Source organism: Pan paniscus, chromosome 11 (genome assembly GCF_029289425.2).
Source record: "Pan paniscus chromosome 11, NHGRI_mPanPan1-v2.0_pri, whole genome shotgun sequence".
Lineage (NCBI taxonomy): Eukaryota > Metazoa > Chordata > Mammalia > Primates > Hominidae > Pan > Pan paniscus.
This window is the reverse complement of record NC_073260.2, coordinates 97264399-97285736: the sequence shown is the minus strand read 5'-3', so window position 1 is coordinate 97285736 and position 21338 is coordinate 97264399. Positions and strand designations below refer to the sequence as shown.

At 37.8% G+C, this 21338-nt stretch overlaps 1 long non-coding RNA gene across 1 annotated transcript in view; it reads right to left on the bottom strand.

The window, feature by feature from the left end:
* Positions 1-829, bottom strand: part of LOC117981663 (uncharacterized) — a 111936-nt gene extending 111107 nt beyond the window's left edge. Inside the window, exons 1-2 of the long non-coding RNA XR_008619744.2 lie at positions 744-829; positions 461-568 (exon numbers count right to left, since the gene is read on the bottom strand). This is a non-coding gene — a long non-coding RNA (uncharacterized LOC117981663). The remainder of the gene's footprint in view (positions 1-460; positions 569-743) is intronic.
* Positions 830-21338: the final 20509 nt, after the last annotated feature.

Genomic DNA, 21338 nt, shown 5'->3' with positions numbered 1-21338 from the left:
GTCACAGCTAGTAGAACTTTCCAGGTCTTGTAATTCCAAATTCTGTTTTCCCCACTTTTTAGCACTGTTTCTTATGTAAAGGAACGTAAGTCCCTATAAAGATTTTATTGTCTCTAGAAATGATTTTGCCAAAAGCATTAAAGCTTTTATGCTGATTATTTTTCACTCACATAATTTCAGCAATTTGATGAGTAGAATTACCACTATTTATATATTTTAGAAATTTGACCGATAAAAAGACACTCAGGACAGTTCCTGGCTCCATCACTCTAGGTGCGTGAACTTAACCAATTCACTAACTCTTCTCAGCTTTAATGGCTTCATCTGAAAATTTGTGAACAACCAATGCAGCACTGTGTCATCAAGGAATAAGGCCCTGGAAACCCTTCTACCAGGTAGACTGCTACACAATCATTCAGTCATAATAACCACAGTAAAGTAAAATATAAAACCAACATACCATCTCACAACTTACTGCAAACACACGGTGATTACCATCAGCAGGTGGGAACTTGACAAAAGTCTTCACAAAGCCCTTTAGGTTTTCTTTTTGGTCATGAACATGAAGCTGAAACAAACATTGTCAAATAAATTACTGTTTTTTCTAAGTACAATTAGGCTCATAAAATGTCATCAACTGAAAATTAGTTAATTTTTTCAAATGCTTATCCATCACCAAGGCCTGTGTTGGAGGCTACAACTTGGTTTCTGAAACAGGCAGCACTTTGGGTGACAAGTCCTACCTTGGCGATCTGACACCGGGGCGATCCAAGGAAACCTCCACAACAGCCGTATTGAGATTCAAAGCCACTGAGTACTGTAAACCAACCGAAAAAATAAAAATCAAAACAAGCTTTACAAGGCAGAGTGACTAACTCTCATGAACATGCATTTTCTTTGACCCTTAAAGAGCTTTAAGGACTCTACTGTGCAAATATTTTTAAGTCACCTCTCTTCAGTTACTTTTTTAGATATTGCATAATAGACAAAAATCTATTCTGATAAGCAGAGTTCTCACGGGCCATGCTTGAAGGTGAATTATAATTGCTAATGTTGTGAACACCTTTCTTCCCCTCTTTTTATCATTTGCCCTGGCCCATCAGCTCTCCTCTGGCTTCCTTACTTTATCCTGCATTGACTGGTTTGACAGTCAAACCACTTCAATCATCCTCTCAACATCTACTCTTACTCCCTGACCTTTTCTTTCTGCTAGAACCTTCTGTATGACTAGTTCCAACTACCACCTTCTCCATTCCTGTATCCAAATTTTTTTTATCTGACCCAAGAAAAATCACCCAGTTATGCAGACTGAGACCACAATACAGATGTTGGCTCCAACCTTGGCTGGACCTTCAAAGTCCTGATGCCTTCGGCTTTTGCATCCTTCGCCAGACACCTTGCACTTTCTTCCCAGCAATAATCTCAAGACTTCGTATCTCTTTTCTTACCCTACTCCTATCATCCAACTTATCCATACCCTTACCTACCCTGAGCCCTTCTGTCTGGCCCTAGGTAATATTCTCCCAATTGCTCCCTAACAAGTCCCTCTGCCTCCAGTGGTTTTTGCACTAGTTTTTCTAGTAAGAACTGCCATACAAAGCCCTTTGTACAAACATGGTAAGAAAAGCTCAGGGTGTAAAAGCAACATGCCTGGGAAAGCAAGCAGCAAAACAGCCCCAACTCTCAGCTCTGCTGGCTCCGAAGTCCCTGTTCTGCCCATTATCCTGTATGGTCCCATCAGCCCAACTGGTTTATTTGCTACACTTATTCTTCCTCAGCATCTTCCCTCCTTGTTCATCTTCTTGGAATTCATAGTCTCCCACTTTCCCAAACTAAGCCCTCCATGCTTTAAAGATGGATTGAGCTTGTCTGATTTACTTTATGACATTATTTATTCGTATATTTTTCCTCCCGTGGTTCCCCTCTATTTCGTTTTTTTAATAGGATTAAAATATTATCCATAGTTATGTCCACATCTACATAAACAATTTACCTGTTCACCCATCCAAATGTTTATTGATGGCTTGTGTGTGTCAGAAACTATGCTAAGTGCTGGGGGGAAACGGGGAGAAGAAAATGTTGGACAGTCCCTCCAGAAGCTTATTTTTTGAAGATGGTGGACAGATTACTAACTCATTACAAAATATAATTAACTGCTATAGAAGAAAGAGACAGGGTGCTGCAGAAGAGGGAGGCCCTATTTAGAAAGTACGGTCAGGAAAAGACCTTGAGGATGTGACAATTAAGCAGAGACCTCCAGGTTAAGAAGGAATTAGCCATGTGAAAAGTCGAGGATGCAGCAGGCAAGAAGGCTCCAGAAAGGTGGGAGAAAGTGTGGTGTAAAGACAGCAAGGGAAAGGGTGGAAGAGGGGGCAGGGGCCAGATCAGAGAAGCAGGAGGTTTGGGATATGCTTTTGACACAGAACAGTGGGACTCGCACACTGTCCAGATGAAAGGGTGTACAAAAAGAAGGCAGTGAGGATGACACCAGGTTTCTTGGTTAAGCAGGGGAACAAATACACCTAAGTGGACTATAGGGAATTGAGGGTGCTGGAGATGACCCCAGGGTGGGGAGAGGATCACGAGCTCATCTTCATGCAGGTGATGCTGTGGTACCCGAGGGAAACCCACATAAGCAGGCAGATGGATATTCAGCAAAGCTGGGAGTCCAGGGGAAATGTTTCTTTAGAGATACACATTTAGGGGCTAACAGCAGTTAGAGGCTGTTGAAAGCCATGGGAAAGAATCAGTTCATCTAGGGAGAAGGGGGATATGGAGAGACAAGGCTCCCAAAGCTCTGAGAATTTCTGCCACTAGAGGCTGGTAAGGAAGAATATTCAGCAGAGGAGGTTGAAAGGAAGTAGCTGGAAAGGGAGGAAGAAAGGCAGAAGTGGGTGTTGTTACAAAAGCAGAGAGGAGAATACTATAAGGTAAGACAGTACTGAAAAGATAAATCAACTGACTCAGAAACAAGTCTATTAGATCCAGCAGCCTCGAGGTCACTGATGTGAGCTTCAGTGGTGAGTGGAGAGTAAAGCCAGCTAGCATAGACAACTCTTTGTTGTGCATGAAGCGTATGCAACAGGCGGAGAAATGAGAGTAGCTATGCAGCAAGAGACCTAGGACATGGAAGTTTAGTTTGCTACAACAAATGAGAGATACCAGAATGGTATGTCGAGAACATGCTGATCTTATAGAGGAGAGTCTGGTGAGTCCCTGAGTAGGTGCAGGAGGACAGGATACAGAGCACATGGAGAGGAACTGTGACGGGAACAGGGATGCTTCCTCCATCATGACTCCAGAAAGGAGCAGATGTTGGTGAATCTACTGGGAGGGAAGAGCAGGGCATTATTTCCCAAAGGCTTTGTTTTTTCAGTAAAGTATTAGGCAAGGTCACCTGCAAGGAATTGAAGCAATTAGCAAACAAACAAAAACTACTGCAATGTTGGCATGTGGAAAGGGCAAGGTCAGGAGGCAGCTGACTGACTTAAGGTCTTAAAAAAAGAAGAATTGTCATAGCCTGAGGGTTCTTGAGCCAATGAGCTGCAAGGGTAAGACAAGTGGTGGTCAGATGCAGGTATCTACAATAAAGGTTTTAGAGTTGATGTAGTTTTTTCTTTATTGGACTGTACTGAACATTGAACTTAATACTTCATTCCACTTCTCTGAACAACTGGCTTGTCAAACCAAACAGAACTACCAAATACTTGCCTTTATGACTCAATACTCCGCCAAAGTGGTAGTTACATTCTTCTACCCTGCTGTGTCAACCTGAGGGAGTCACACCATATATTTTTCCACATCGACAACAGAGCTTCTTAGGTGCCGAAACAAAACATGAAGTAGGATTATTCCAGATGAGATGGGAGAGAAAAGGTAAATGAGCCAATGTGGAGACTTGCCTTTGCATGCTTGATCCTGTGAGAAGCACATACCCAGTGTGATTACAGAGTAACAGGAGAAGCTACAGGATCACTCAAGGGAGAATTTGCAAGTGGCTTGCTTATTGCACCAGGGCTGCTGCTGCTTAAACAGGCGCCCCCTCCCCCCTACCTAGCTCCAAAGTCAGCCCAGTGCCAGCCAGTTGTAGTTTTAGTGTTACAACTTGACTGTAACCAACTTGACCGTAACCAACTTGACCAGTCAACTGCTCTAGTACATAATAGCTCCCTGAAATAGGAGCCATGTCTTCCTTATGATTTTATCCCTTCAAGAGTCTCCCACAATAAACTGTACATTTGCTAAGTTATTAAGAGTATATCTGCACTTTTCACTAGACCCATTCATGAATACTTGTTTTATTAATAAACCTCAGACTGGTTCTGATAGTGATAATAATGGTGATAAAAGCAACTCTTATTTGAATATCCATGATGAGATTAGATTATGAGGCAGGCTCTGTGTCAAGCACTCTATAAAACATTATTTTAACGGATTCTTACAACAACCTGATGGGGTAGTTACCATTATCCTCATATTCAGAATGAGAAAACAGAGGGTAGGAGGGGTTAAATGACTTATCTAGCATCCAGACCTTGAATAACACTTCACTGAGAAAACAGCCTTTACGAAGCCTGACTTCCCCCTTCAGAGTCCATATTCTTATCTGCTAAGTGTATTGCCTTCCATTGAGGGGATCTGAAAAAATAAAACAAAACGAGAAAAGCTAATAGTGAAGATAATCCCAAGGGAGAAGTCCTAAAGATGCAGAAGATGACAAATATTTTCTAGTCACTGCAGGATATTCGTATAACTGCACTTCATACTCTGATCATCAGCCTAAAGTTTGACAGCTGTGATGTTTAGCATTCTCTCTCAGTGGGGATGAACATATTAACTAATTATGCCTAGTATTTGGAGAACATGCAAAATAAGACTAATTATAAATCTTTGTATAATAATTCACAGTGAGAATTTATAGTTTTCAAAACATGGCATTGTATATGTAAATGAATAGTGACTAAGAGTAGGAGCTCAGGAGTTGGACAACTTGGCTTCAAATCCTGCCTCTCCCACTTATTTTCTGTGACCTTTGGACAAGTTATTTGAATTCTCTGAACATCAGTTTCCTCAGTTGTGTAATCAGGGGAATAACAATGCTTACCTGAAATGGTTGTTTTGAGGACTTAATAAAGTAGATCACTTAGATAAAATTAAGCACTTAGATAATTGAAATGAAAAGGGAAATGAAATACAGGGCAAAAATGTTTTTATCAGTGGTATAACTATGCTGACCAAAAAATCTCATTTCCACTAAAATAATTATATATAAACATATATAAAAACATATATATATATCAGAACACTGGGCCCCCTAGGTTTCAGTCTTAGCATGTAGAAAGGGTAATTGTGGGCCCCATCTACTTACCATCATTTCCAAGTTTTTTTCATGCCTAGGTTTAAAAGAATACTTCCTGGTTTGTTGGGGTATGGTCTAGGGTAGTTATTTTTGTGTAGCTGTTCCTCAGTTAGCAAGTAGTTTTTAAGATGTCTATAGAGAATAATTCCTATGAGCACTAAGAAAAAAAAGAAAAGCTATTCCAAAAAAATTAGATAGCATTATCTTTCTTTACATTGCGTTAAGGTTAGAGTTTACCAACCCTTTCAAATCTGAAATGCTAGGGTTCTGATTAAGTAAGGTAGTGGCTTAAAAGAATTCTAGGTCTTCATATCCATCATCCAGCAACACCAACAAAACCGACATTGTTCCGTATACCATGTGACATCATACGCTTTGGATGAGAGAAGGGAAGAATCATATCAGTAATAGCATATAGCAAGCATAGCACCTTTGTTTAAACTTTACATTAACTTAGAAAGGAAACTGCATTGATTTCATTTTTAAAGATGAGGAAAATGAGGCTCAGAAAAATAAAGACACATGCCTAAGGTTACACAGCACAACTGACACAGAAACCCAGGCCTTCTGGTTCCAAACTATGCTGTTATCCTTAATATTCAGATAAGGATACAACAAATGCTTATAATCAAGGACCACAAAGGGAAACACGACAAGTCTCTCATGGCAAAAGAGTTCAAGTTCAGGTTCCATTTCCAACATCACTAACCCAGACCAAGAGCCCCTCATTTTTACGGATTCTTTTAGAATTTTATCTATTTTCTTATTTAAAACTCTAACAGAATTTGCTAGATACTCTTTGGTAAACGCTTTGGCAAAAGGAAAAATTATTTTGTGAGAAGTATTAGGAGATTCAAAAGGATCTATTTTGTTTTCATTCTCATATGTAAGGCTTTATTAGAGAAGAAGCACTACCATTTGCTTTTATTCAAAATATAGCCAAAATCTAATAACTCCTTTTGTGTCGCTTCTTGCTCCTTGGAGTTTGTTATAAATTCAGGGTTTGAGATCCTTCCCAGACCTACTGAACCAGATTCTGCATTTTAACAAGAGTCCTGGGTAATTCAAACCCATGTAAAGTTTGACATTTGAGAAGCATTGGTCTTGCTGACTGGACATACGTTAACCAAAAAAGAAAAATTAACACATGCTAATCAAAAAAGCAAAAGTTGAGAATTCAATCCAAATATAGCTTAAATGTAAGTTCTTTTCCCTTATTTATACTTTTTTAAATTTTACTTGAAATTCTGGGATACATGTGCTGAACGTGCAGGTTTGTCACATAAGTATACATATCTCATGGTGATTTGCTGCACCTATCAACCCATCATTTAGGTTTTAAGCCCCATGTGCGTTAGGTATTTGTCCTAATGCTCTCCCTCCCCTTGCCTCCCACCCCGACAGGCCCCAGTGTGTGATGTTCCGCTCGTGTCCATGTGTTCTCATTGTTCAACTCCCACTTATGAGTGAGAACACGCAGTGCTTGGTTTTCTGTTACTGTGTTAGTTTGCTGACAATGATGGTTTCCAGCTTCATCCATGTCCCTGTAAAGGACATGAACTCACTCTTTTCTATGGCTGCACAGTATTCCATGGTGTATTTATACTAATTTTTTAAAAGGATATCAAAAATGCATAGTATGCAGTTGACCCTTCATAAACATAATAATTTAATATTTGTACTATACCAAGCTTACTTTCCCCTTAAGGTAGCAATTACAGGGCTTATTACTATTATTACAGTAAGCTTACCATTTTTCTGTTCCTTCCCCCACTCCCCCCCCCCTTTTTTTTTTGAGACAGAATCTTGCTCTGTCACCAGGCTGGAGTGCAGTGGCGCGATCTCAGCTCATTGCAACCTGTGTCCCAGGTTCAAGCAATTCTCCTGCCTCAGCCTCCCGAGTGGCTGGGACTACAGGTATACAACACCACGCCCAGCTAATTTTTGTATTTTTAGTAGAGACGGAGTTTCACCATGTCGGCCAGGATGGTCTCGATCTCTTGACTTCGTGATCCACCTGCCTCGGCCTACCAAAGTGCTGGGATTACAGGCGTGAGCCACCGCGTGTGGCCTATTTTTCTGTTCCTACTCTCTAAATTGTTTTCTTGTCATTACTGCTTCTAGGCACGACTAAAAGATACAAGAAATTCTCTGAAATTAATGATTACTCTTGTCTGTTCCATAAAAACACATAGCACATTAAAAAAGATATAAGCATGGTAAAATATTTATTTTTATCTTAAAACAAGTATCCAACATGTGAGTCCAAATGTCTTCATAACAAATTCCAAGCTGGGAAAAAAGTTAAATCTACTGAACTATTAAAAATGTCAAGACTTGATATTTGCTCAAATTAATACATTTTGTATAATGGATTATGCCTAAATTTGAGTCAATATGTTTTATATTATAATTTACCACAACTGTAACAACTTGCAAACCATTTCTATTTTCATGGGAAATATTTAAATGAGATACTAAGACCTCTACGTTCCATTTCTATGTGCTATATTTAATATGAATAGAAGGGGGAAGAGTTAGCTTAACCGGAAAAGACTAACCTAAGAGACCCTGCATATATTAACACATGTATTTAAATCTATTTAAAGAGGTCGGGCGTGGTGGCTTATGCCTATAATCCCAGCACTTTGGGAGGCCGAGGCAGGCGGATCACCTGAGGTCAGGAGTTCGAGATCAGCCTGGCCAACATGGTGAAACCCCGTCTCCACTAAAGATACAAAAATTAGTCAGGCGTAGTGGTGGGCACCTGTAATCCCAGCTACTTGACAGCCTGAGGCAGGAACTTAGGAGGCGGAGGCTGCAGTCTGAGTGACAGAGTGAGGCTCTGTCTCAAAACAAACAAGCAAGCAAGCAAACAAACAAAACCCAAAAACCCCTATTTAAAGTGTCATACATAAGAAATGCCACAAAAATCATAGATTGATAGTTTATGTTCTTGAGATTGGAATAGTCTGAGACAAAACCCAGAAACCAAAGAGACTGATTACACTTTGCAATCACATCTATCTAATAATACTTCATAAATAAGGCTGAAGAACAAACGATAAACTGAGGAATGGATTTGCAGCACATTAAAACGGTGATAGGCAAAGGTTGTTCCAGATGAACAGACCAATAAGAAACGGGGGAGTAGGAGGAGGGATGCAGAAGAGAGAGAAAGAAAAAAAAGAACCGCTTTAACTCTGCCAGTAATAAATTTTTTTAAAAAAGACTAACTTCAGGCCAGTCGTGGTGGCTTATGCCCGTAATCCCAACACTTTGGGAGGTCTACGTGGGAGGACTGCTTGAGCTCAGGCACACGAGACCAAGCCTGGGCAATGTGGTATAACCCCATCTCTACAAAAAATACAAAAATTAGCTGAGTGTGATGGAGTATGCTTGTAGTCCCAGCTACTCAACAGGCTGAAGTGGGAGGATCCCTTGACCATGGGAGGCGAAGGATTGAACCCCTGCACTCCAGCCTGGGCAACAGAGCCTCACCGTGTCTCAAAAAGAAAAGAAAAAAAACTAACTTCATTTTTGCTCTACACCATTGCACTCTGACAGAGGCTAAATGATAAGCTTTGGCAAGGTGTGAGAAAAAACACATATACTTCTACTTTATTGAAGGGGAATATAAATGGGCAAACTCTTTGGATGCAGTTAGTAATATTTACCAATTTCAAACACGCAGACCCTTGCTTCTGTGCACAGGAATTTGTGCTAGGATACATATCATCAGGTAGGAGAAAATGTTAGAGGTTACACTTAAATTTATCACAGAATATATAGAAAAATATTTTTTTCTATGTGAAATAATCATCTACAAAAGTCAGAGAAAAAAATCATATATGAAAAAGTCATATAGGAAAAAATGTAAGCACTCCAAATATCCAAATGTGTTTGGGCCACCACTATGCCCGGCTAACTTTTGTATCTTTAGTATAAGTTCTATAGAAAAGAATATCTATAGTATAGATTCTACATAATAGAATATCGTAGCCATTATAAAAAGCATGATATAGATCCAGATGTTAACAGATTCTAGATTAACTGACAAGGCCTCTGATACTTTATTCAGTGAAAATAGCTAGACATACTGTATATATAAAATTATCATATTCACTAAAAATTTTAAAACTATATACATCTCTGTAGTAATACATAGAAAGGTCTAAATAATATGAAAGAGTTGTCTTGGCTGCTTTTTACTCTTTATGTTTTTCTATATTATTTGAATTCATGCCATACATTCTTGATGGAACTGATACTGCCCACAAGGGAGCAAAATTGACTCTTGAGGGATGAAAAAAATCTTAAATACTATGATGGTATATGGTTCTTCAAAATTCAACCTTACCTAATAAAATCTTATCCCTTGGCACTTATTTTTTTTTATTATTATTATTCTTTAAGTTTTAGGGTACATGTGCACAATGTGCAGGTTAGTTACGTATGTATACATGTGCCATGCTGGTGTGCTGCACCCATTAACTCGTCATTTAGCATTAGGTATATCTCCTAAAGCGGCACTTAATTTTATGAAGGGGGAAGAGGGAGGTGATAGAAAAAATAATGTCTGCAAAGATTTCTTAGGGGGACGATAATGAAAACAAGGTTGAGAAATGCTATTCCACATAGAAGTGAGTTACTTTCATAACCAGAAAACAAGTTTAAATATTTCAGTGATAACCTCTGACAGTAAGGTTATAGTTATACATCCAATTTCAAATGTAGCTGATTTTCAACCAAAAGTACCACCTACACATTCCACTAAAGAGACTATTTAAAAAATAAATTCCTTGGTATAAGCTAAAGATGGCCCTACTAATGAGAAAAATTATTTAGGGTCAGGTACTAATTACAGGTTTTATCACTTGATTAATTGAAAAAAATAAATTACCTTGATCTCTTAGCTTCTTAAGATAATTTACTACTATGTTCACATACATATTTCTCCTGCTACACCTTTCATATATCGCCTTTTTTTCTATTTTAGCCTAGGTCAAAAACTGAATAATTAAAAGAAATATTAAGCCAAAAGCCTGTGAACAGGAAATGTCATTTGCAATATAAAGAATATGGCAAAATATTTATGTAACTTAATGAATGGGGGAAAATGGTGCCACCAATGAAAAGCAACTTATTTTCCATTTTGTATTTGTTTTTTAAGAAGAAAAAAAAAAATAGGCCGGGCGTGGTGGCTCAGTCTGTAATCCTAGCACTTTGGGAGGCCGAGGTGGGTGGACCACTTGAGGCCAGGAGTTTGAGACTAGCCTGGCCAACATGGTGAAAACACATCTCTACTAAAAATACAAAAATTAGCCCAGCGTGGTGGCACATGCCTGTAATCCCAGCTACTCGGCAGGCTGAGGCAGGAGAATCGCCTGAACCTGGGAGGTGGAGGTTGCAGTGAGTCGAGATCACACCACTGCACTCCAGCCTGGACGATAGAGAGAGATTCTGTCTCAAAAAAAGAAGAAAAAAAACAGTTCTATGACTCCAACCCAAGAACCAGATACTCTTGCTTCATAGACAAAAGGCTACTGTATATTAGTATACGGTATATAGTGCAATACCTATACAAAGCTGAGAATATACATCAATTCATTTGATTCTCACAGCCAGCCCCAAATATACCAGAGGCATATATTACTATTTCCATTTAAAAGAAACTAAGGCTCAAAGTGGTTAATTTGCTTAGGATTACACAGCAAATGGAGGACAAGATCTTCATTTTTTCTTCTGTAAAATTTACCTTCCCAAAACCATGACATAATTATTTTTATACCAAGGGTCATTAAGTCAGTAAAAGGAAAAGGAATGAAATATGAAAGAAACAAGTAAATGGAGTGTTATGATAATAAATATTAAATATATTATTAATTTACATACCTAGTATATGCAGGTTTGTTTTAAGCATATTAAATGTTTTCTCATTTAATCTTCATTATGACTGTATGAGAATGGGTGTCATCACTGATTTATATGATGAAACTAGGCTTGAACAAAGGAAACATCTTGCTTATTGTTACAGAGCTGGTAATTGAACCTAGGTGTACCCAAATGCCACTAGGACTCTTCTCATTACACTAAATCATCAGAGATAAAGCCATGGGAGGTTAGAGGGAGTAAGGAAGAAAAGACACATGATGAAAAAAGACAAAGCTGGAAGAAAATGAACAACACATAAGAGGCTCATATTGTCCCTTTTTATTTTTGCCATTATTCTTTAACCTATATAGAATCCTAGAGGACACAGACTTCTGGAATAGTAGAGCGAGAACCTTCATGAACTTACTGTCCCACAAAAGCAATAAAAATATTGGCAAAACAACTAAAAATCAACCATTTCAAAATTCTAATAACTAAAGCCACAGAACAAACTGAAAATTGTCTAAGAGAAACTACTGAACCTTGGTAACACAGTGGGTTCTGTGAAATTCCTACCTCCCTTCCCTTCCCAGCTTAGTGGCACCATGGTTGTGAAAGGTTGGCCGTGACAGCCAACAGAGTAGACATATCTTTTTTAGAACCATACTAAAAGCATTATTGTTAGAGCACTATCAATATTTAAACAAAAAACCAGTTCCCTGAAAAATCTCTATTCCTAGGGTGTTGTGGATATTTGATTTGACTCAGAGTTCAGAGTATGGAGGGAAAAAACCCTATCTCCAGGGTGCTACTGAAACAATAGCAATATCCTGGCAATATCACAGCTAGCTAGGGCTATGGTTTTAGTTTGGCAAACAATAGTTTGGCTAGGAATTTAAAAGAAACTCTTGGAGAACTAGATGACCCTAGAGATTTTTAAAGGCTCTGACATAATCCTGGGTTTAACAAGTGTCCCATTTAAGACCTGGGAAAAGAGAAAATCCTATTCATTCACCAGTGGCCAACCTTGAGGCCCTGCACAAGCAGGAAGTGAAAGCTAAGGCTGTCTTATAAACCAAAAAATAAAAGAGGAGGGAACACTTTCCAATTTATTCCATGAGGTCAATATAACCCTGAGACCAAAAAAGAGACAGAATCATTACTGCAAAGAAAACTACAATCTCCATCCATTATTGAGCGAACAAAATGGATAACAAAAGTATGGTTATACATACCGTAAAATGTTATTCAGTTGTAAAAATAAATAAAATTTGAATACATGCTACAACATGAATAAATCTTTAAAACATTATGCTAAATGAAAGAAGTCAGACATACAAGGACAAATAGTATATCATTTCAATTACATGAGATAAATAGAATAAGAAAATTCATAGAAACATGGCTGGGCATGGTGGCATGAACCTGTAATCCCAGCTACTTGGGAGGCTGAGGCAGGAGAATCGCTTGAAGCTGGAAGGCAGAGGTTGCAGTGAGTGGAGATTGCGCCACTGCACTCCAGCCTGGTGACAAAGTGAGACTCTGCCAAAAAAAAAAAAAAAAAAAAAAAGAAAAGGAAAGAAAAGAAAATTCATGGAAACATAAAGTAGAATAGAGATTACCAGAGACTGAAAGGAGAGAGGAATGGGGAGTTATTTAATGAGTACACAATTTCTGTTTGAAATGATGAAAAAGCTCTGGAAATGGATAGTAGTGATAGTTTCATAGCATTGTGAATATACATCATACCACTGAATTGTACACTTAAATGGTTAGAATGGTAATTTTATGTTATGTGTATTTTATAGCAATTTAAAAAAGTCACTGACACTAACAAAAAACGCTACAGAACAATATCTGTGATAAATATAGACACAAAAATCCTCAATGGAATACTAGGAAATGTAACCTAGTAACATATAAAAAAAGATTATATGCCATGACCAAGAACACCTATCAAATAAATGTAAGGTTTAACATAAAAAGTCAATGCAATGTATCATATTAATAGAATAAAGGATAAAACCTGTGTGACAGCTCAATAGATGAAGAAAAAAGCATTTAACAAAATCTAACACAATGAGGCACTCAACAAACTAGGAATGGAAAGGAATTGTCTCAACTTAATAAAGGTTATGTGTAAAAACCCCATAGTTATCATTGTACTTAATGAAGAAAGACTTAAAGCTTTCCCCCTAGGATCAGGAATAAGACAAGCATGCCCCTTATTACCACTGCTGTACCCATGTTTCCTTTGTTAGGTTTTCTGAGCCGTGGGGCTCCCCTGTGCAGAGGATGGAGCTAGCAGACAGTCCTCACCCTGCCCGGACTCCCTAGAAGTAACCAGGGGACTTTTGGTAACTGAAAAAGACCATAAAAGTCATGCAAGAGGGAAGAAGGAACTGAACCAGTCCCATGGCCTGGTTTTGAAAATGTAATGAAGAGAAAATGAATAAAGTTATTTGCTAGTTGTGCTCCATGAGTTTTTTATTCAATGTAATAATTTTGTGTGTGTCTTCAGATAAATTACATTATATAATACCAACCTTGTAAACAGCCTCATCCTCTGTTTTACAAACTTTCAAATACTTCTCAACAAAGAGGTTGATGTAGCGTTGTCTTACTTCATCAGGTACTTTGGATAAGAATTCTGATGTTACTGAAGGTCTTTTCCAATGAGCCATCTTGTTAAATATATCTTTTGGCCTCTTGTTAAAAATAAAAGTGTTATTAGAGAAAAGAAGACATGTTTCTGTTTAATATTCCTACTGAGTATATGGAAGAAGTAAAACTACCTTAGGTCAGTTATATCAAAATTAAATTGAAAAGTAATTTCAAGTGTGAAGTTGAAGAGGTAGAATAAACACAAAGTATAAAATTACCTAAACTCACAAAAAGGAGAAGTGAGACTGCCACGTCTGTGCTGCTACCTGCACGTACGCAATGATAGCTGATCACTCATCTAATTATACTACTGTTCCACAGCCAGATTCCTAAAGCTGGGATTTGCTCCTCTGATTCAAATATAGCAAAGTTTGTAGGTTGCCATCCTTCAACTATATATCCCAATGTCTTTCTGATAGCACATCATTAAGAAAAATGCTTGGACTTCAAATTTGTGAGTGACTTGAGTATACTTAATATTAAAGTGATCCCAGCTATAAACTCTCAGCATTTCTTCTGAAGGACTTATAAAAAGACCCGGAGAACTTTAAAATCAGTTAATCTGCTTCGCCTTTGAGGAAAAATAAAACCAAGCCAACATCATACTTCTCAGTAATTGTTTGCATGTAGTACAAAGACATTTTAGGGATGGAGAAAACCTTAAAACTGCCAGGTGGTTTTCTGCTACAGAATAATTGGAAAAGAGGGGAGGAAAATGACTGCCACAAGTAGAATAAGAATTACTTAAAGAAGGCTACAACATCATATCACTGATGGCATTATTTAGTAAAGAGCTGTCTCTGTCTCATATACATATACAAATATACACCCTCACTGGACACAGCTTGAAACTTTCCTTTTAAAAAATGTTGAGTAGGTTTCAATTAACCATAGCCATAGATGTTTTAAGTCTAAAACAATGCCTACTATTTCCAAGGATAGGATAAACAAAACATCTAAGAGTGACACAGACACAAATTACATCATAATGAAAATAACTATATTCATCGGTAACCTAAAAAATGTTGACATTTTTTAAATGGGTCTGGCATTTATCTGAATTCGAAAGCTTCAGAAAAAAATATAGCCACTCTTCCAGGGACTCTATATGTAAGCAGGATATGATGAAATATAATTCTGGTGTTCAGACTTAGTTTATAATACCTAAACAGAAAGAGAAGCAATACTTTTGACAGGAATGAACGATCTGGTTGGTTTTGCAGTTGAGTTTTCTCTTGAAAGAACTACATTCAGATGAAGGTCCATTGTGAGTGAATATTCTAAGAAGTTTTCATGAACAAGGAAAAAAAAAGATAAATTTTAATGACATTAACCTCAGATGATTAGAGTTTAATCATTAATTCAAAATTTCACAACACTTCCTTTATAGGTTTGAAACATGCAACCTGGAAGAAAACAACATTCAAATGCAAAAAAATCCCAATAACCAACACCAGTATAATTCAGAAGAATGAATTGAGATAATTGATAAAGCAATTGTAAAATACTTGCAAAATAGTACTGCTATTGTGTAGCATTTAGAGATAAACAAAGTATTGACTGGGAGTGGTGGCTCATGCCTGTAATCTCAGCACTTGGGAGGCCGAGGTGGGTGGATCACTTTAAGGTCAGGAGTTGAGACCAGCCTGGCTAACATGGCAAAACCCCGTCTCTACTAATAATACAAAAAAAGAAAAAAAAAATTAGCCAGGTGTGATGGATGGCACATGCCTGCCCAGCTACTCAGGAGGCTGAGGCATGAGAATCACCTGAACCTGGGAGGCAGAGGTTGCAGTGAGCCTAGATCGCGCCACTGTACTCCAGCCTGGGCCACAGAGTAAAACTGTGTCAAAAAAAAAAAAAAAAAAAAAAAGATGTAGACAAAATATTTAAATATCAATCATATTATTTCATGTAAAACTGTGCCATTGATTCAACTATACTTGGTAGCATGTGGATTTTCAAGAAATATTTTTTAAAACGAAGTAAAATTCCATTTCTTAAATAAGTGATTTTTTTTAAAAAAAGCTTTTTTCCAAAACTTTCCTTTGGCTCTGAGAGGCTGGATATGTAGATGCATTTTTCTTCTGTTCTGAAGTGGCATCAATAAAAGCCTTCCCATTCTTTATGGCAGCCTTTATCTGTACTGCTTTGCTGGGCCCGAATGATTCCAGTGGGGCTTGTTAGCAGTGGGACTGGTACCCTGAATGGTCTAATGACCTCTTTATTGGTTGGAGCCTATACGGCAGCAACATAAAACAAATGAAAATGATGAAAAATTGATAAAATTGATAATTTTGCCTTTCTTCTATCATAGAAGCTCGTTGGGGGCCTTACAGCCAGCCACACAGTAAATTGACCACATTTGTAACGCTGCATGTGATCCAATGCATGCATAGTTGGAGTATCCCCAGAAATAAGCAAATAATAAAACTGAACAACTATCGAAACATAATTTAAGAAAGTTTCCTTTAACTAAAAAATTAAATTTCATACAAAAGTGATACTTTGTATGTAGACAGAAAAAATAGAATAGCTAATAAGACATATCTACTAAAGTTATTGGACTTCAGAATTAAAGGAAGAATCCTTTGGATAGGTAGACAAAAGTATCACACGACTCAAAGGGTGAAATAGCAGGCAAGCAGACTTCTCCACAGCAACATTTGTTATAAGAGAATGGAACATGGGAAAGAATGTTTAGCTTCACTAGTAATTAAAGAAATGTAATATAAGATAAGGCAATAAAATTTTAACCAGATTTGCAGGCTTTAAAAAATTATAATGTGCATCGTAGGTAAGGGTTTGTGGGAAGAGAACTCTGAAACATTGAGAAGGACTATAAATTGTGAAAACCCTTCTGGAAGGCAATACAGCGACAATAAGATTTTTAAAGAATGCTTTAAAAATCTTAAAATTCTTTATCTTTAGTCCAATTATTTCAACTTGTGAGAATTTTAAGGACAGTTATTTACAAAGCCAAAAACTATTTATATACAAGAATTGGGGAGGGGGTAACAGGGAGTAGGTGGGACTACAGGCACGCACCATCACACCTGGCTTTTTTTTTTTTTTTACATAGCACAATAAAATTAAAACTATAAACACCACAACATTTGCAGTTAAAGGGAAATAATGTTAGCCACCAAAAAAACTTTATAAGAAATAAGAGGAAGGTAACTAGCATTTATTAAGTACTTATATATTTGACCCTGGGGTAGGCACTCAATTTTCCTTTCATAGATAAGGAAACTGAAGCTCAGAAAAATTAAATAACTTGCCCAAGGACACCCAACTATTCTATGAAGAACTGAAATTCAGGTTTTCATTTGTGATTTGGAAGTATAGACTCTGCCATGCAGAAAGTTTATTACTTTTTTTTTTTTTTTTTTTTTGAGACGGAGTCTCACTCTGTTGCCAGGCTGGAGTACAGTGGTGCGATGTCGGCTCACTGCAACCTCCGACTCCCTGGTTCAAGCGATTCTCCTGCCTCAGCCTCCAGAGTAGCTGGGATTACAGGCATGCGCCACCACACCCAGCTGGCGCACAAAAAAAATTTTTTTTGTATTTTTAGTAGAGACAGGGTTTCACCATGTTGGCCAGGAGGGTCTCCATCTCCTGACCTCGTGATCCACCCGCCTCGGCCTCCCAGAGTGCTGGGATTACAGGCATGATATATCACGCCTGGCCTAAATATCACTTTTTTAAACACAAAAGTGTTAAAGGAATACTACTCACTGAACTGCTTCTTCAATTTCTTTTTTATGTCATAAAAGAACTTCAGCACTTATAAATTACAAAAGTTTATAATTATTTTGAAAACTAAAGTCGATTCTTGTTATTTCAGGTAGTTATACTCTGTAAGTCACCACAAACTCAGATTTAGTGAACACTGAATCCACTGCTCCTAAAACAAACAAACATGGGGTTAGGTTCAGGTAAGTCTCTGGCCACATTTTTTTTTTTGGTCAATCAATGTATCACCTTGCTTTACATATGTGTCATGTTTACAGACATCTCATTTAATACCCTCGTGGCCAACAGCAATAAAACTCATGCCTGAACAAAGTTTATCTAGCACATATTTTCTCTGTAAGGCACATCACATTCTTTTTATGCTTAGGAGCACTAGACAGCACTACAATGAGGGGCAATTTTCAGCACAAAATCACCAACAAAAAGCACACAGATACAAAAAAAACCTGGCACTAAACGGACTGCAAAAGGACATTTTACATTATGTGAGCTGAAACAAGAAGGCTGTCACCTTCTTCAGCCTTAACTGGGAATGTGCATGTCAGGCAATTCAAATTTTTTGCCACTCTGCGTTGTCTGTGAATGATCTCATAAGCACAGCAAGTCTTGATTTTAAGGTTACACGTCAATTTTACTGAGTAGGTGAATTCGCAAATTTGGAATCTGTGAATAATGAGGATCGACTTTTAAAATTTATGGTTAAGAGGCTACACAATGATAATATACCTGCTTTCAATGAAAATGTTAGATCTGTGGGTGGGGTGGGGAAACGGACAGGAAAATGCTAACAAGCAGGAATCAAGGTACCGACTGCCAGTAAATTGTGCCCCCTAGTGGACAAAAGGATAAATAGTCCTAGAATAATAAAACTGGAAATAACAAGGTATGCACTTTATAGAAAGCTTTGAGCTGCGTGGAGATGAGGAACTAAATAATTCACATCAAATTTGCCAGAGTGTGCAATTCTCTTTTTTGGTCCAGAAGTGTTTTTGTAATATAACATATCATCCTTTTCTGAAGCCTAGTGGAAAAAAGAATTATCCAAGTTCAGCACAGTAAAGGCAAATTTAGCATGTTTCTCAAAAAGCCATAGGAATCTAAGCAACAAAGTGTGGACAAATTTTTTAATAAAAATTCACAAAAAACTGAATTTGAATAGTTTTACCTGTGTAGATTCCTATAAAAGAATCCTCTAGGCCGGGCGCGGTGGCTCACGCCTGTAATTCCAACAGCTTGGGAAGCCAAGGCAGGTGCATCACTTCAGGTCAGGAGTTCGAGACCAGCCTGGCCAGCAGAGTGAAACCTCGTCCTACTAAAAATACAAAAATTAGCTGGGTGTGGTGGCACGCGCCTATAGTCCCAGCTACTTGGGAGGCCGAGGGAGGAGAATTGCTTGAACCTGGGAGGCAGAGGTTGCAGTGAGCCAAGATCACCTCACTGCGATCCAGCATGAGCGACAGAGACTCCATCTCAAAACAAACAACAAAAAAACAATCCTCTAATTTGAGAAGTCAACTATAAGTTACTGTATATAGTACTATGGCCTCTGGAAACTGTCAACTCTGCCAGACACTATGGCTGGCCACTTATCAAGGCTTTTGCCTTGTCATTCCAATATGTTATTGATCAAAACTATTAGAATATGTGTATTATGTAGGTGTATATTGTATAGAATTTAGAACAAATATAAAATATGTATTTAAGCAAAACTCCCTTAGATTTAAGAAAACAATAAAAGAAAAAAATGCTAACCTGTTTAGCAGTCTTTTCCTTATGAGATTCACTTTCAGCGAGCTCATTAGAAACTTAAAGACATTCTTTCATAGTGTCATCAGAATGAAAGGAGATGTCATCTTCAGTACAACCATTATCAGATTTGATTGGATCAGAACCAAATTTGGCTAATTTGCTTCTTCAAAAGTAATGAGGTCTTGATTATTACCTTGCATTCTTGGCACATTGTCTTTTGCAAGGTCATCTGAATAAGAAATGTGGAACTGGCTTGGTGAATACCAACATTTAATTTCTTCTTTTTGTGTATCATAATTTTGTTTTTACCTGTTTTTTGTTCTTTAGGTAACTTTTGGATTACAACTTTCTTTCAGTATTTCATTGCCATTAAGAGGTGCAGAAGATGAACCTCCTTCTAAAATACAGTCATGGCTTTTTTCATCACCAAATTTTTCCTTCTTAGGTACTGTTTTAAAATGATATAAATTTACATTAGTTTTAACACCTGGGGATGTTTTCATGAGCAATGTAGGTAGTTGTAATTCGTTACTGTCATCCTCTAATTGTGTGGTTAGTTGGGTTTTATCTGTTTTTTTCTTCTTCTGTGCCACTAATTTTAAGATTTTTCTCCTCCAGGGGCGTGATATGTGTCCATTTATCCTTATAATGATGTTTGAAGCCTCTACATAGTTAAGATTTCTTGGAAGTAGGCATGACTGGAGGTACATCTATTATAAGATCATCTTCAGATTCTTAAAGATCTGTTTTACTTCTTATTGGTGAAACAGAAGGCCTTTGGCTCTCCAGGGACGTGTGGCGACCTTCACTCACAGGTGTTTTCAAGTGGCAGAAGTGCTGTTGATCAGCCTCATCCTGCTTTGCTTTAGATGCCCCAAGTACCTCCGCAGAATAATTGAGGAAAGGATCATATTCAAGATCAGTCTCTGGACATTTGAGGTCCATCACATACTTTCCAGTCTGTCTGTTCTTTGATGGTGCAATCCACTTTTCCTCTGGGAGCAGGCTATTTTCAGGAAAATCTTGCCTCACATTTGTGTCATTCAAGGAGGCCACAGGGCTTTGAGTCAGTTCTTCAAGTGCTAAAGTTCATTTGGAGATCCTCTTCTGCTCTTCTTCAACCTCAGCCTTGACTGACTCATTTTTTCTGTTCTAATTTTTCCATAGTTATTTCTAGGACTGTCAGTAGAAAATAAGTTTTGTTTTATCATTACAATCATGATGAAATGCAGATTCTAGAATACCCTGGAGAAGTAGCTTCCTATCAGAAGGACATTAACCCTTCCAAACCCAGTTTTATATACAGGAGGTAGTTTGCTAAGTGATCAGTTCTAGATGGAGAGTGAGAAGCCAATGGCTATCACTGTCTAAGTTTTTCAAATGTCTAGCTCATTCCCATGACTGATTAAAATACATTTACACCTTATTACCAAGGTGACTATACATCAGTAGGACAGGCCTTGTTTGTGCATAATTGTTTGTGTCAAACGTGACATGCTTTGGATAGAAAATATTCACCTTATTACCAAGCAATGACAATTTGGAAACTTAAAATAACTGAATACCACTTACACAGAACTGTATATAGTCTTCTCCACTGGCACATCTCCTCTGTACACAAGAAAAATGTATTTAAAGCATTAGTCTTTCCTTCCTTTAGTGAGTCTCAACATTCTAAGGTCCCTGATATCTATAGAATGCTTCAACCACAAAATAACCCCCAGCCCTTAACAACCATGACAATCTAAGAATTGACAGACAAAACTCTAGCTAGATCTACACTACTGAGGAAACCCAGGAGAGTGACAAGACATAGGCTTGAAGTAACAGCTGTCCACAACACCCTGGCAGCTCCTTCCCTAATTTTTACTAGGAGAAATAAGACCTCTTCTCTCTTTCCAAGATTCACTTTCCTGTATCAATTACAGGATAACTT